The sequence below is a fragment of the Peromyscus maniculatus genome, chromosome 1 (genome assembly GCF_049852395.1).
Source record: "Peromyscus maniculatus bairdii isolate BWxNUB_F1_BW_parent chromosome 1, HU_Pman_BW_mat_3.1, whole genome shotgun sequence".
Taxonomy (NCBI): domain Eukaryota; kingdom Metazoa; phylum Chordata; class Mammalia; order Rodentia; family Cricetidae; genus Peromyscus; species Peromyscus maniculatus.
The window spans coordinates 96,771,348-96,788,498 of record NC_134852.1 but is presented as its reverse complement, the minus strand read 5'-3'; positions in this window follow the sequence as shown (position 1 = coordinate 96,788,498).

Here is a 17,151-nt window from a genome sequence, read left to right as displayed (position 1 = left end):
ATGTGTTTGGCTCCTGCTCTCTCCCACCTACTTGAAAAATGTTGTCAGGAAAATCAATCAATCCCTATTCATACTAAGTCTAATTTCCAAGATTATGAGATTACTAAAACCTGTCCTTCTTTGGAGCTGTTGGCATTGGGTACAATTTTATTACTTATTTAATAGTTTTATACAATATATTTTCATGGTATTAGATCGTCTGTGACTCTTTTTTAACTCATCAAATTTAATTTATGCTACTGATACGCCCTTGGATATATGGCCTCTCACTAGTCTGTATTTGACTCTCTAGAGGCCACAGCCTTTAAGAAAACTGACTCATCCTCTTCTAGCACTTATCAAATGTCAATATTGATGCATTTATAGTCATATTCTTGTATAGAGAGGGAGATTTGGGTCCAGTTTCTTAGACAGTGGAATTGTACAGCACAGAAAATTCTTAAGTTTTAATAATGCAAGAAAAAATACAAATTGATTCAAGAAAAAGAAATTGAAATTATCCACTTAGTGGTGACCAAAGGAGGTCATTATATTATCAAACTTTTGTTTAGGTTATAAACAAACAATGGCAATAATGATTTGGCTTAAAAATTATCAGGGCCTTTTAATTTGAGAATGTCATTTCCCTTGCATGCTTGGCAGAAGAAGATGATATGGTACATTAAAGAGAACACAATCATCAGCTAAACATCTGCTTTTGCATTGATTAAAATATAAACCCAAAGCTGTTGAGTGAAGATTAATGGCAAAGATGAAGAAATATGGAAATATTTATGATGTTACAAACAAAGATTTTGAAAAATGTAAACACTAAACAATCAAAGGTTTGACATAGATTTCCTTAAATATAAAATTGGGAGATAATAGTAATTCATGGAACTTGAAAGTATGACTCCATAAGAAGAACAAACATAAGTTCTTAAACTTTAATTAGAAAACAGCCGGGCGGTGGTGGCACACACCTTTAATCCCAGCACTCGGGAGGCAGAGGCAGGAGGATCTCTGTAAGTTCGAGGCCAGCCTGGACTACCACGTGAGTCCCAGGAAAGGCACAAAGCTACACAGAGAAACCCTGTCTTGAAAAACAAAACAAAACAAAAAAACAACTTTATTTAGAAAACAAAGATCTATGTAATTTGAGATATTAACTTCACAGGACAGTAGCACCACTGGTTTAACTAAAGATTTCAAATTTAAAACTGGAGAAAACATCAATGAAATGCATGACAAAATGCCAAGGCACTAGAAACCAATGTGGGTTTGGTGTGGCCAAACAATAATGAAACAATTAAGAAATAGAGGAATAACACAAAACACTGCACAATGAAGTTATTCAAGCATGAGAAGGACAATTATAGGACACATCCATTGCTCTTCTACAGGATACTAGCTACATAACAACAGTGTGAGCTAGTACACTGTACTATGTTAACATGGTGATAAAACAATAGCATATACATGAGAGGAAACAAAAGCTGAAAGATTCAATAAAAAAAGTAAAATGATACAGATTTTTCTTGAATACAGTTGTCAAATTGAATGAGAAAAATATACGGAATGATCTATATGGACAGTAAAAGAGCTATGCATCAGAAAACAATATGGTATATCAAAGAGAACATATTCTTCAACTGAACTCCAGCTTTTTCACAGATTAAAATGAATACCACAAAGTGGTAAGTAAATGTTCATCAAATAAATGAGGAAATATGGAAATATTGATGATGTTACAAGGCAATAAAAATTTTTAAAAATGTAAACACTAAACAATCAAAGATTTGATATAGAATTCCTTAAATACCAAAATGAGAAAATAAGATTTCATGAGAATTAAAATAAGACTCCATAAGTAGAACAAACACAAATTCTAAAAATTAAGTAGACCAGTAAGATTCTAAGTTCAGTTGACTAAATCCAATTTAGTAATGTATAAAACTCTCTGCAATAATAACCTAAAGGCCCCAAAAGCCTAATTCAATTTTTTACACTTCTCTTTATTTATATTTTATTTCCTTTCATGTTTTATTGGGGTTTCTCCGTGTATAACACTGGATGATTTGGAACTTGTTCTATAGTCCAGGTGTGCCTAGATCTACAGAGATCTGCCTGCCTCCTAAGTGCTGGTGTGTGCTACCACCACACGGAAGTGCCATTTTTTTTTTTTTACAATTTCATGCTACTAGGTTCACACTTAGATGTCCCTCTCCCTGTTCTGAAGCCAATCTGCTTACAAGACTTATTCTAACTTTACAATATTATGGCATATATGTTCATGCCAGAACTGTCTAACACAAAGTACTGATGTAACCTCAGTTCTTAAAATTTCTGTCCTGCCAGCTGCTCCATAAATCACCACTCACAGAATTAATATTAATTAAAAATAGTCAGCACATAGCTCAGGCTTGTTACTAGCTAACTCTTATATTTTAAATTAACTCATATTTCTTATCTACCCTCTGCCACATAGCAATATTTTCTTTCAATGTGGCATATTCATCTTGCTTCTCTCTGCATCTGCTCATGACTCCTGAAACTCCTGCGACTCCACCCTTCTTCTTCCCAGCATTTCTTATGTTTGGCTGTTCCACCTACACCTCCTGCCTAGCTACTGGCCACTTGGCTCTTTTATTAAACTAATCAGAATGTGCCTTGGCAAAGAAATATCTTCACAGTGCACAAAAAAATTATTTCATAATACTGAGCTCTACCTAATCTTTGTGGCATTCTGTATCTGGTTCCATCCATTGCAGGATAAAGTCTCTCTGGCCTGTTTAATGATAATTATGCTAGACTATAACACTCCCAGAACACTCTGCAGGCAGGACAAAATATAGGTCAAAAGTTTTGTGGCCAGGTTGCTCAGGTTGCTGTCCCAATCACTTGAGTATTGGTGGAAGTATTAAGGCAACTCCACATAGTTAAAAGGGAGGTTTATTTGGGGGTTTTACTTATAATAAGTAAAGGAATAGGTGACAGGGTCCAGGAGAAGTGAGGTGCAGTCCAGCATTGTTCTCCAGAGAACTCCACTCAGCCTACCATTCAACATTCAGGAGTACTAGGAACCAAATTTTACATATCAGCCATGGATTCCCCTGTCCTAACTCTTCCAACAACCTAGCCTCCCCCCCCCACCAAATCCACCCCCATATTTCCCACCTCCTCCAAGGCAAGATCTCCCCTGGAGAGTTAGCCTAGCATGGTAGATTCAGTCCAGTCCCCTCCTCCCTACATCAAGGCTGAGCAAAGTGTCTCAGCATAGGTGGATAAGCTTTTACTTCTCCTCATCAAGGGGTTTCTCCTGTTCAAATCAAATTTTTATTAATTTTGTTGGTATCCATAGCTTTTATTCTCCTGAAAAAAACAAAAGCAAAACCCCTTCCTCAATGTAGGACATATCCTGGTTTCCATTTTGAGGTCAACACATCTTTGAAATAAACTGGTTGATTTAGCTCAGAAGTTTTGTCTGTGGTCCAATGTCTCTCCACAGCTGTTGGTCCTTTCTCATCAGCACTGAGAAAATTCAAGGTTAATAAAGTACTATGCAACCTGTTTCTAGGAGTTATTGTCACCTGTTATTGTTTATTTAGCATATCCTTTAAAATTTGATTAGAACTTTCTATGACTGTTTGGCCTCTGGTATACATGTAACATGCTTTATATTGTACTAAACAAAAAACTGTCTCATTTTATTGGAGACATATGCTGGGGCCCTGTCTGTCTAAACTTACACAGGTATTCCCATGAAGGTCATAACTTCTAATAAGTGTGTAATCACAGAATCAGTCTTTCTGGAACTCATAGGAGTTGCCCCCTGAAATCCTGAATAGGTGTCAATGGTATGGCATACATATTTTATGTTCCAAATTCTGCCAATTGAAACACATACATCTGCCAAATGTCATTTCTTTGTATGCCTTTTTGATTGCTCCCTGCAGACAATGAAGTTTGGTTATAGAAGGAACAAACATGACAATTTTTAACAATATCTTTGGCTTGTTGCCAATGATAGAGAAATCTTTCTTCAAAACTTTGCTATTTACATGGTGTTTCCTATGAAATTCTGAGGCTTGTAACACATTACCTATTAGTAAATGATCAATCACAACATTATCTTGTGTTTGAGGTCCTGGTAGACCCATACAGGACCCATACAGGACATATATATATATATATATATATATATATATATATATATATATCACAACATATATGTATCACATATATATATGTGTGTGTGTGTGTGTGTGTGTGTGTGTGTGTGTGTGTATGTGTGTGTTGTTCCTTATCTCTGATGATTTTCTGCAGTTGTATGAATAATGAAGTTCATTCTGTATTATCAGGAATAAATTCAGCAGTTTCAATATGTAGAACAACTATCTCTGCATATTGAGAATCAGTGACTATACTGAGGGGTTTTGTGAAGTCCATCAGTACCATAAGAATGGCATACAGTTCTGCCTTTTGTACAAAGTTGTTTGGATTTTGAACCACTCTTCTTAAGTCTCCTGATTTGTATCCTGCTTTCCATGATTTATTTGCATCAGTATAGAACATGAGGACTCCAGAAATTGGCCTTTGTCATACAATGTGAAGAAGGATCCCTTCAGTCATGTTTACAAATTCTATTCTCTTGCTTTTGAGATAATGGTTGTTAATCTTTCCCCAAAAAAATGTTACTGCAGGCTCTCTGCCAGTATTCATTATCTTTCTATAGTGAGGAAATTTTCATTAGTTAAAAGTACTACAGATTATGCTGGGTCCATTCCTGTCAACTTGCGAAGTCTTATTTTTCCTTTTTGAATCAAATCAGAGATCTTTTCCATATAAGACTTTAAATTCTTATTTGGTTTACATGGTAGAAATATCCATTCCAATATAGTATCTTCCTTCTGCATCAAAATACCTGTGGTGAGTATCTACCAGGCCCTCCAGAACTAGGCCATTAATTCCAATTCTAAGCTTTGGTCTTTGTTTTTTATGGAAGTCTGCCAAAAAATGTTTTGTTGTGTTATTTGGAATTTTTTATTCATCTATCATAGCTGTTCTATTATCCACTGCAGTATCATTCTTTACATTAGCCACTAGTTTATTTAATTGTCCTGAAGAGGAATTTCCTCCACAGTTGCTAGAAATGTTTGGATCATGTTTGATTTGTGGGCCTACAAGAGGCCTTCTGAGGCATTTCCCACCATTAAAGGGTTGCGTCACATATTTATTATTGATCTGTACTCATTGGTCCAATGTTGGCTTTGCCACATCTTCTACATAATCCAGAAGGTTGGGGTCTCCTATTTGGGTTATGTCTAGAAGGAATATTACTTCTAGAAGAATCCTATATACAATTTTTATTTATATGACCTTATGTACTATATTTAAAACAATTAGTAACACTGAGCCATCTTTCACTTCTGGGATTTGCCTCTCCTATCCAGGCCTCATTACTATAGTTAAGAGAGTGAACATCATTAGTTTAATGAATCCATTCTTCCAAAAAAGTTGATTTGACCTTTAATGGTGTAAGTATTCTTTTGCATTCTGTATTAGCATTGGCAAATGCCAAGGACTCAGTTAATACTTATCTTAATTCCTTATTTGACACATCTTTTGTTATATCTGTGGTCAGCCTTTGTAAAAAAAAATCAGTGAAAAGTTCTTGTGGTCCCTTAAATATCTGTGTGTATACCTCAGTTGGTTTTCCTGGTTATGGAATTTTTTCCCCAAGCATTTAGTGCTGCTGTACAGCATAGGGATATTGTATACTCATCATAAATGGCTTGTACATTCCTATCAGTGAAATGTCCCTCACTAAGTATTTGATCTTGGGAGATCTCAAAACCTCCAAGTTTACCTTGTTTCTCTAAATTTCTTGCCTCTTCCCTCAATGGGCTTTTCCACTGTAACTGCTGACTATATTCTAGAACAGCTGAAATTAAATAATTCCAGTCATCTGGAATGATTCTACGTGAGGTAGACCATGAATTGAACATCAGTCTTAGATATGTGGAATCTGTTCCATATGTGACTTATTGCTTCCTTCATATTTTAAAGTCCCTCATCAAAATTGGTTGTAGTGTATATGTCACATATGGCTCAGGGTGTGTATCATCTGCTGGCCTCTCATGGATGATGATAGGATAAGCCATTGTAGGAGAGCCATCTGGAGATGTTACAACCTGTATGGTCTTGCCCTAATAAACAGAAGCTTATTAGGTCCCTTGTCATGTTTTTTTGAGAATTTTTTTCAGGGCTTGCAAATGAACACCTGGGGTCGGTTCTAGGGAGTGAACCTACTGTATTGCTAGGGATTCCAGATTTCTCATGGAAGCATGCAACTTTTTATGTTATTCTGAAACACATGATTCCATATACCTTATCTTTTCAGTTAATGATAATCTTTCTTCCTTACAAAGTTTCTGAGTAGCTACAACTTCACCCTGGATAGTTATTGTTCTATCCATTAAATATTCATATTTATTATCAATAAAATCAATTTTGGCTATACATTTACTATTAATGGACTGAAGTTCTTGTATTAAGTTAACAGATTCCAAACTAAGAAGCCTGTTTTGTAAATCTTTATTACTATCTTATAATACTGGTTAGCAGATTACAGAGAAAGAATCTTTTTATGTAAGCCCTCGTTGTTATCTTTTAAAGCCCGTAACAGTCCCAATAATGATTCATCTTTGTTATTATTATTAAACCAGTGAATTATTATGGTAAATGCCAAAATGGTATGGGCCAGATACGCCTTAGGAAGGTCATATATTTCCAGGAAAATGTTATTCATCATATGGACAAAAAAGTTTTTAAATTCTTGTGAGGCAATGTTTTCGGTCATATTATAAGTATTACCTAAAATTTATTAAGCACTATCAAGGTGTAAAATTATCAAGTACTAGTCCCTGAAATAAAACACTGGTTTGCTTGTCTTACCTTCCTTTCAATGGTTTTGGGGGTGTAGTAGCATTTTTGGCTAGCAGGTGGCGCTGTTGTAGCTCTAAAGCAGGTCCCCCTAAAGATTTTGGCTGGTGGCAACTGCAAGTGGGAGCAGAGTGTCCTGTGTGCATGAGGCAGTGTCCAGCACGTGTGCTTGAGTGGCCTGAGCTCAGTAGGCAAAGCGCTCCAGGTGGCTCCAAGCCCCCCTCAACACCTCTGCAGCCATGGAATCTACACCACTGGGGAACCATGCAGCTTCTGAGCAGCTTTTGAGATCAATGACGAGACAGTGGAAGCCTTGTGCTCAGGTGGGGAGCCAGAGTGCAGAGAGCGGAAAAGCCTCCCTCACAGTGTTTTTTCACCAGTCTGGGAGCTATGCTTCTGGGAGATCTGCAATCACACTTAGTTGCTCCCTCACTATGAGAATGGAACCATGGAGGTGCTCCCTTGATATGCAGAACTCAGCAGTCTGGTGCTGGAGCCTGTGTGCTGGGGAGTAGGAAGAATATGGAAGGGAAGGAATAGTACCAGGAGGTTATAGGCTGGATGGGTTATATGGTTGAATGGGCAAGCATTTGGTCCCCAGAAGGGGTGGGAATTTTAAAAAGGACGGGGAAGTGTGGTAAGTGTGGAAAGCATGCCACAGAAGCCACAGGGGAAGCTAAGGTGGAAGGCACCACCCAGGCTTTTGGAGTTTGTCTCATGTGAGTGCCAGATATTGGTGGAAGTATTAAAGCAACTCTACATAGTTAAAGGGAGGTTTATTTGGGGGTTTTACTTTCAACAATGAAGGGACATATTACAGGGTCCAGGAGCGGTGATGTGCAGTCCAGCGGTGTTCTCCAGAGAACTCCACTCAGCCTACCACCCAACATCAGGATTACTAGAAATCAAGAGAGCCAACAAATCCTAATCTTGGATCTTAAGGGCTTCCATGTTGGTACTGCCTCATAGGAAGGTCATAGGTAAGCATAACAGCTACTGGAAGCCTCAGTAGGAGTAGGTAGTACTTCCACATCAAAGCTGGAACTGCTACCCACTACACTTGAGGACTTGCCTGGTTAAAGAAGACGGCTGCTTCAGGTTCCATGTCCCCCATTACTAAGAGGTTTTCACATGTTTACTGTCATAGATTCCATGGTGTTTCCATTGCATTAGGAATGTCTATCTTGTCTCCAAATTCCCCACATTTCCAGTCATTTCTCTCAGTATTTTCTCCCTTCCTCCAAGATACCTGATCCCCCTTGTTCCCAACCCACGCACCCAAGTCTGCCTGACCAAAAACTATTCTATTTCCCCTCCCAGGGAAATCTTTGTTTCCCTTCTTAAGCCCTCATTGTTACTTAGCCTCTCTGGGTCTGTGAATTGTAGTATGATTATCTTTTACTTACAGCAAATATTCACGTATAAAAAAATACATAATGATAAGTTTTCTGTACCCTGATAATAGGTTTCTCTACCAACACTGAAAGGCATATCAAGCTGAATTAAAAAGTAAAAGAGCAGGTATTTTCAAGCAAAGCACTGGAGGGTGAGTCTTCCAGCCTCTAGAGAGCAAGGCAGGAAAGAGGTTAGGAGAGAAATCACAAGGCTGCTGTTCTAAAGGAGGGGGATGAAATACCCTGCAGACATAGAAGGATGGTGTGTCCTCTATAAGCTGGACTTATGCCCAATTAAAAGCTTATGGTGGGGGCTTGGGAAGCTGGGAGCCACAGGGGAAGAACTGCACTTGGCAGGTTTCTGAGAGGGCAGGTTTTGAAGAGAGGAATCGACTGATCAAGCAGGGGAAAGCTGGAGATCCCAGCAAAACATCCTGACTTTTTTGGATACATGGACAGTGTTTCAGCTCTCATTACTTCCTGCTGGCATGGAACAACATGGGAAGAGGACATCACAGTTGATGGGGTGCTGTGGATATCATTCTATATAAATAAAACACTGATGGCCAGTGACCAGACAGGAAGTATAGGTGAAACAAGGAGAGAGGAGAATTGGGGAAACAGGAAGAAGGGAGAGAGACACTGCAGCCACTGCCAGGACAAGCAGCATGTAAAGACGCCAGTAAGCCACCAGCCATGTGGCAAGGTATAGATTTATAAAAATGGGTTAATTTAAAATATAAGAACAGTTAGCAAGAAGGCTGCCATGGCCATACAGTTTATAAGTAATATAAGCATCTGAGTGATTATATTATAAGTGGATTGTGGAACTGCGGGGCTTGGGGAACCTGGAGAGAAACCCTCCAGCAACAAATGGCGCCCCACGTTGGGCACCAGATATTGGAGAAATTATTTTGGCCACTCCATGTACTTAAAAAGATATTTATTTAATGACGTAACTCACAAATTAAGTAATAGGTAAGTCGCAGGGTCTGGGGAAGGTGTATCACAGTCCAGCAGTGTTCTCCAGAGCTCTGCACAGTCCACCTTCACCATTCAGCATCCTGGAACAGAGAGAGCGCACAGAGAGAGAACTGGCCCATCCAGTTCTCGGGTCTCCAGGTGCCTCCACTGGCTCTGCCTCGTAGGCGTGACAGTTGCCAGAGTCTCAATGGGGGTTGGAACTTCCAGATCCAAGCTGGAATGGCTACCCACTACATCTCCCCCTTTTTGTCTAAATAAGAAGGTTCTAAACTAATACAAGACTATATACAAAGGAGTGGTTATCAAATATTGTCCAGAAATAATGAGGGATAATGACCTAGATAAGATGTAACTACAACCAATGCAAACAATATCAAGCAAGAAACACATACTAAAATCCAGAGAAGTATAGAGCATAGGTAAATGTCATGTTATAAAGATCATTCAAAGGTGTCCTATCCTAAAGAACCTGAATCTAATACTTAATATGTTCTATCTAAGATATTATATATACTAAGTTGTAACTATAACTGCTAGTCTTCAATCCCATCAAAGACCTGAGTTTGTCATTTTGGCACAAAATGACCTACTGGGCAAAGAACTGCCCTTGCCTTGACGGCTGACAGTACAAATGCAATGCTGTCCTTTCTGGACAAGCGGGGCACAAGAAAAGCAACCACTGTACTCTGCCAAGACAGGGTAAGATGGTCTCTCAGAATTCCTGCTTCTGAAAATGGTCTGTCAGATACTCTAGGCCTGTAGCTAAATTGAATACACCAACAATGCTGAGAAACATTAGGTCACTGTCCAGGCTGCCAGCTGTCTTGGTCTACTCTTGCAAGATTCCCAAAAGTTGCTTGCATCCATCTACCATTTCTCAGGTACCATTGTATCCTTCTGAGGTCTTTGATGTGGTTGAAGACTAGATAGTTGTAATTTCCTCAGTTATGATAAAAGATAAGTTAGATATAAAACCTTAAACTTACAAATATAAAATAGGACATCTTCTTTAATATTGTAACTGTAATTCTTGCTTGATAATTGTTTTGTTATATGTAATTTTACCATGTTAAAGTTAAAACCTTCCTTTTTAAAAAAAGAAGAAAAGGGGAAGTGCTGTGGATATCATTCTATATAAATAAAACACTGATGGCCAGTGACCAGAAAGGAAGTATAGGCGGGACAAGGAGAGAGGAGAATTGGGGAAACAGGTAGAAGGGAGAGAGACACTGCAGCCACCGCCAGGACAAGCAGCATGTAAAGACGCTGGTAAGCCACCAGCCATGTGGCAAGGTATAGATTTATAAAAATGGGTTAATTTATGATATAAGAACAGTTAGCAAGAAGCCTGCCACGGCCATACAGTTTATAAGCGTCTGAGTGATTATTTTATAAGTGGATTGTGGAACTGCTGGGCTTGGGGAACCTGGAGAGAAGCCCTCCAGCAACAATGGGGCTCATGCTCATCAAGAGATATAGGTGAAGAAGCATTTGGTTAACTGCCATCCTGGAGACCGCGGGATACATTCCCATGAGGAAGTACAGAAGGCAAGTCACTAAGAGAAAAAAAAATAGATCATTCACATCAGCCCAGTGAACAGGGCTAGCCATGGAGACAACCATAATCTCCATGGGGCTAGCCATGAAGTTTGTTACCTCCAGAACTGTGAAGGTGCCTAGCCATGGGAAGAGTGAAAACTGACAGAAAGGCTGGAATGTTTACCAGGTCCAGGAAGAGCAGGCTGCTTTATTTGCTGTCCAGGTTCTGCAAAACAGTCTGGGACTAGGGGTGTGCAGGCTTCAGTTGGAGCAGTCTTTAATCTTTAATCAGAAATCTGCTTGAATGAATATATATTAATGGCAGGAAATAAAGTTAACAACTCTTAGGTAGAATTTTTTCTCTAGGTGTAATTTTGAAACTTCCAGGTCCACAGCCATGGTAACTAGAGGAAGTACGTTCCAAAGTCAGGGAAAGGGGAGGAAGTCCCATCCCCATCAGGAATATGCAGGTGGAAAACAGGTTTGTTGATTGGCAATACTTATCTAAAATCCATTTTGCCCTGTGAGAGGTGGCTCCAAGTTAATCTCCTGAAGCTTATAAGGACCTTTTATTTATTTATGTATTTGAAGGCAAAAGTTCCAGATACATTAACATGTTAGCATTGTAATTGTCTATAGTCTGTTCTGAAATTCACATTGCAGAAAACGCAATGGACTCTTGCCTTTGAGTGGTAGTAAAAGGTTCTGAACATAAAAATAACTTTTGTTAAAAGTATTAACATTTTTTCCAAAATCTTTGGTGTATACAGATTAAGCAAATGTTTTTAATACAATGAGAAGTATTTTAACTTTATATGTAGAAGCAACCATAGGGAAATTAAAAATCTTGTGACTATGATAATAATAGCCAGTGTTTACAAGAACTAGGTTAATAGGTTATCAGAACTTCATTTATTAATGTTAGAGCAATGAATCTTTGAAATATTAAGATAACAATAGAATAGTGAGGGAAAATAAAAAAGGGAAAGAAATCTGAAACATTTTATATATCTTAGGCCATCTTTTTATAACCTCACAAATTATATCCACATACCTCAAAACACTTTTCAGACCCTCATCACCCAAGCAGCATGACCATAGACCTTTATAACTTGTGTTTATATATGTTAAATTTTATATGTATATTTATAGTACATATATAATTTATATTTATAAAAATGTTTTACAATATTTTTAGTTCCTTAAATCTCATGCTTTTATATCTTTACACATTGTATAAGCCTTCCACTCTTTTTCTAACCAGTTGTTTACCATGAAACATTGGTGGTTGATTACTCAATCATTTAATATAAAGCAAATTATTTGAAATAAAGGAATACTAAAAAGGTACTTGGAAATCTGTTTGGTGAGTTCATCTCTTTTTGGAACCTGATAGCAAAGCAAACTGTTTTTATACATTGTAGTAGCTTTAGGAAAGTGAGGCATGTGGCCTGATTTTTATGTAAAAAGAGAACTCAGAGGCAGTTGAATCCTTGCTAATGGAACTGGGTGTTTGTTACTCTTAAAGCTACAGTAAACCAATATACTCAAATACATGAAAAGGACAAATTATAACTATAAATCTAAAAGGCACATCTTTCAAATAAAATGACAAAAACCTATTACCTAGACATGTTAACAGAGGCTCTGGTGATCCTTTGGGACAGTAGTTGTAGGTCATTGGCTGTCATACACAGCATTTAATCTTTAGCAGTCATAGAAAGCAGCATAGGACTTTGGTTGCCAGAACCAGGTCTGAGACTATTTTATTGTAGAGGAGCAATTTAGGAGATTGACCTCACTTTGATCAGGCAAAGTAGGGTGATCAACACAAGTGCCCATATTTTGAGCAATGCTCTAGCTGACCATCACCCGTTGCAGAATGTGTGAGAGTAGGCTCTGCTTCCCATCTTGGTGCATACTAGAGTAGACCCTGTTGTTGGGGATGGAAATGAGCCAGCCCTGAGAGTGTGAGAGAAAGAGAGCTGACCCCAGTGCACCCCATATGACTCCTACAGCAATCAGGAGAGAAGGCCCTCCACTTCCCCTCAGCAAAAGAGTAGAGCTGGTCCTGCTGGTGTGAGTGTGGATGAACCAAATATGAGGACCTGAGAGCAGGAGAACTGGTCTCATTCCTTGCTCCAGGCTGCATTTGTTGAACTAGCCAAGGCAGTGCTGGAGAGCTTAGCTAGGTAGTGATGATGGGGGAAAGGTGGCAGGCTGATCAACCTAGCTACCACCCAAGCACAGAAGCAGGACTATGAAATTGACCATTCCAACATCCAATGAATCTATGAACTGTTGTAGTATGTAAATAGGATGGACCTAAAGGTCCAAAACAGGAGGATCTCAATGACACAAGAAAATAGCAGGACATTCAAGAGGAGCCCAAGTGAGAGCCCATTATCAGTGGTATAACAGAAACAAGAGATCTCTAGCCAGACCAATGACCCCAGGCAATGAACACTTGCAAGTAAAGATGAATGAACTAAAGGGATTACTGTGACTCAATAGACTATACTACAGCATCCACAACAACATTCTTCTTATTTTATTGTTTGTTTATATTTTGTTTTGGTTTTGGTTTTTGCTTTATTAGTTTTTTTCACTTTAATTTACATACCAATCACAGTGCCCCCTGCCTCCCTTTCTCTTGCACTCCACTTCCTCCACCCCCCCTATACTCCTCAGAGAAGGTAAGGCCTCCCTTGGAGAGTCAAAAAAATCTAGCATACAAAGTTGAAGCAGTACCAAGCATCTCCACCCTGTGTCAAGGTAGAGCCAAGTATCCATACCCATGGAATACTTTCCAAAAAGCCATGTAGAAGAGATAAGTTCTGGTCCCACTGTTAGGGGTTCCTAAACTGATCTAGCCAAGTGTCACACACATTCAGAGGACCTAGTTTTGTCCCATGTAGGTTTCTCAGCTGACAGGCCAGAGTCCATGATCTCCCACCAGCTTGGGTCAGCTGTCTCTGTGGTTTTCCCTGCCATGATTTTGACATCACTTGCTCCTCTGATCCCTCCTAACTCTCTTCAACTGAAGTTTAGGAGTTCACACCAATGCTTGGTTGTGGATCACTGCATCGGCTTCCAACAGTTACTGAATGTAGGTTTTATGATGACAATTGGATTAATCATTAAGCTGATAATAGGGGAAGATAAATTCAGTATAAGATTCCTGTTACAACCCATCTCTGTGCCAGTTGCTGGCCAGCAGAAAAAAACTCCTGTGGGAAGCCCCATACACATACTGAAACCCCCTATTGGACCCTGAAATCTACAAGTTCCACACCTGGCAATGATAGCTACCTGCCTGTGACCTCAGAAACTTCCTGAGATATGGTAACCAAACTGCCAGCTCTCATTGGACTAAGACTAACTTCTGGAGACAGGGAATGGGCAAGCACTCATTGGACCAAGAGTGGGTTTCTGAGATATAAAATCTGCCAGCTCTCATTGGATGAAGAGAGGCTTCCTGAGACACAGAATCTGTTATCTCTGACTGGACTGAGAGCCCCAATACGACCAAGAGCAGCACCATGAGTCACAGAAGCAAATAGCTTAGGTTAGGCAAAGAGCAGCTCCCTGAGATACAGAATCTGCCAGCTCCACTTACACCAAGAAACAAGATTGGACCCAAAGGGGAACCCTGAGACACAGACACAACAAGCACAGAGTGGACCAATAGCAACTCAATCAGACACAGGCACCTCTTATACCTATTAGAGAAAGAGATGGGCAGATATTAAGGCAAAAAATACATACAATAACAGGAAGAACAATATGGCATCAACAGAACCTAGCCCTCCTCAAACAGCAAAACCTGAAAATCACAATGTAGAAAAAGCAGAAGAAATTTACCTTTAAAAAAGCTTCATGAAGATGCTAGAAGCCTTGCAAGAAAAATGAAATTGAGGAAAAAACAAATAAAAAATGGAAGAAATCAATGAATCCCTTAAAGAAAGCCAAGAAAACCCTGAAAAAGGAATTAAAAAGGTGAGGGAAACATTGCAAGACCTGAAAAGTGAAATATAAACAAAGAAGAAGACACAAACAAAGGGAATGCTGGAAACAGAAAATCTGAGTAAATGAACAGGAAACACAGATGCAAGCATAACCCACAGAATTCAAGAGATGGAAGTGAGAATCTCTGGCATAGAGGATACAAGAGAGGAAATAGTTTCATCAGTCAAAGAAAATTCAAAAGCAAAAAAAGTCATAACAAATTGTCCAGGAAATAAGGGACACCATTGCCACACCAACTCCAGTGTTGTTCGTGTGACATGATCATATGTCTACACTAGCAGATGGGGGATACGTGTCCCACAGAACTAGGCTCCCTGGAGGTCCCTGGCAGAGTGCCTGCGTTATGCCTCCTTCTCGAAGAAGACGTGCTTCACGTATCATGAGCTCCCTGGGCTATGGGTTCTGTATAACTGCTTTTCTGATAATGTTCTAATTAATCTATGAAGCACAACCAAAATTAATGAATGCTTGGGTTGTGAACTATGGAGAAAAGGGAAGCTGGACATGGATTTTTTTTTTTTTTGGTTTTTCGAGACAGGGTTTCTCTGTGTAGCTTTGCGCCTTTCCTGGAGCTCACTTGGTAGCCCAGGCTGGCCTCGAACTCACAGAGATCCGCCTGGCTCTGCCTCCCGAGTGCTGGGATTAAAGGCGTGCGCCACCACCACCCGGCTTGGACATGGATATAATTTTAATCATTTTAATCGGATATAACAGAATGAGTTATTTTTCAATGCCCCAAGCCACTAGATAAAGAAAGTATAATACTTCAGTCATATCTAGGGAATGAACACTCACCCACTAAGAATCCTTTAGGAATACCAACTATAGTGATTTATGGCAAAAGACAATATCTCATAGGAGGCAGATGGTGGGCCTCTCTATTGAGGAAGATCAGCATTGAAAACTTAAGGACTACAGCAAAAACACTTACAGGAATAACAGTACAAGAGTCCATATTCCAACAGGTAAAAAGGTTTTATATTAAAAGAGATATGTGATTAAAAAAAAAAAACTAAAGAAAGAGAGAGGGTCTACAGAATCCAAATTGGTTAAGTGGGTAATGAGAAGCAAAAAAGTAGAATTACATAATAAACTAGGTAAGATGAAGGATACAGCTGCAACCGCAAAGAGGTCTACACAAGTCTAGGGACTGTACTAAGTTAGAAAAACACAAGGGTAATAAAGTTCTTGTGGGTAAAGGGATATGTCTAGCTCCAATTAATAATTGTGTGCTTGCTGTTTTTTTTTATAGATGATGTAATTGAAATACAAAAACTAATAAAACAAGGAGTTGGTTCTTTGAGAAAATCAACAAGATAGACAAGCCCTATCCAAACTAACCAAAAGACAGAGAGAGAGCATTCAAATCAACAAAATTAGAAATGAAAGGGGGGACATAACAACAGATATTGAGGAAACCCAGAGAATCATCAGGTCATACTTCAAAAACCTCTACTCCACAAAACTGGAAAACCTAAAAGAAATGGACAATTTTCTGGATAGGGACCACATACCTAAGTTAAATCAAGACCAGATAAACTATTTTAATAGTCCAATAACCCCTAAGGAAATAGAAACAGTCATCAAAAGTCTCCCAAGCAAAAAAAGCCCAGGACAAGATGGTTTCAGCACAGAATTCTACCAGATCTTCAAATAAGAGTTAATACCAATACTCTCTAAATTGTTCCACATAATAGACACAGAAGGAACATTACCAAATTCCTTCTATGAGGCTGCAATTACTCTGATTCCTAAACCAAACAAGGATACAACAAAAAAAGAGAACTACAGAACGATCTCCATCATGAACATTGATGCAAAAATAATAAAATACTGGCAAACAGACTCCAAGAACACATCAAAACAATTATCCACCATGATCAAGTAGGCTTTATTCCAGGGATGCAAGGGTGGTTCAACAAATGAAAGTCCATCAATGTAATACATCATATAAACAAACTCAAAGAAAAAAACCACATGATCATCTCACTACATGCAGCAAAGGCATTTGACAAAATCCAACACCCCTTCATGATAAAGGTCTTGGAGATATCAGGAATACAGGGAACATACCTAAACATAATAAAGACCATTTACAGCAAGCAAACAGCCAACATCAAATTAAATGGAGAGAAACTCAAAGCAATTCCACTAAAATCAGGAATGAGGCAAGGCTGTCTGCTCTCCCCGTACATATTCAATATAGTACTTGAAGTTCTAGCCAGAGCAATAAGACAACATAAGGAGATTAAGGTGATACAAATTGAAAAGTACTAGAAGT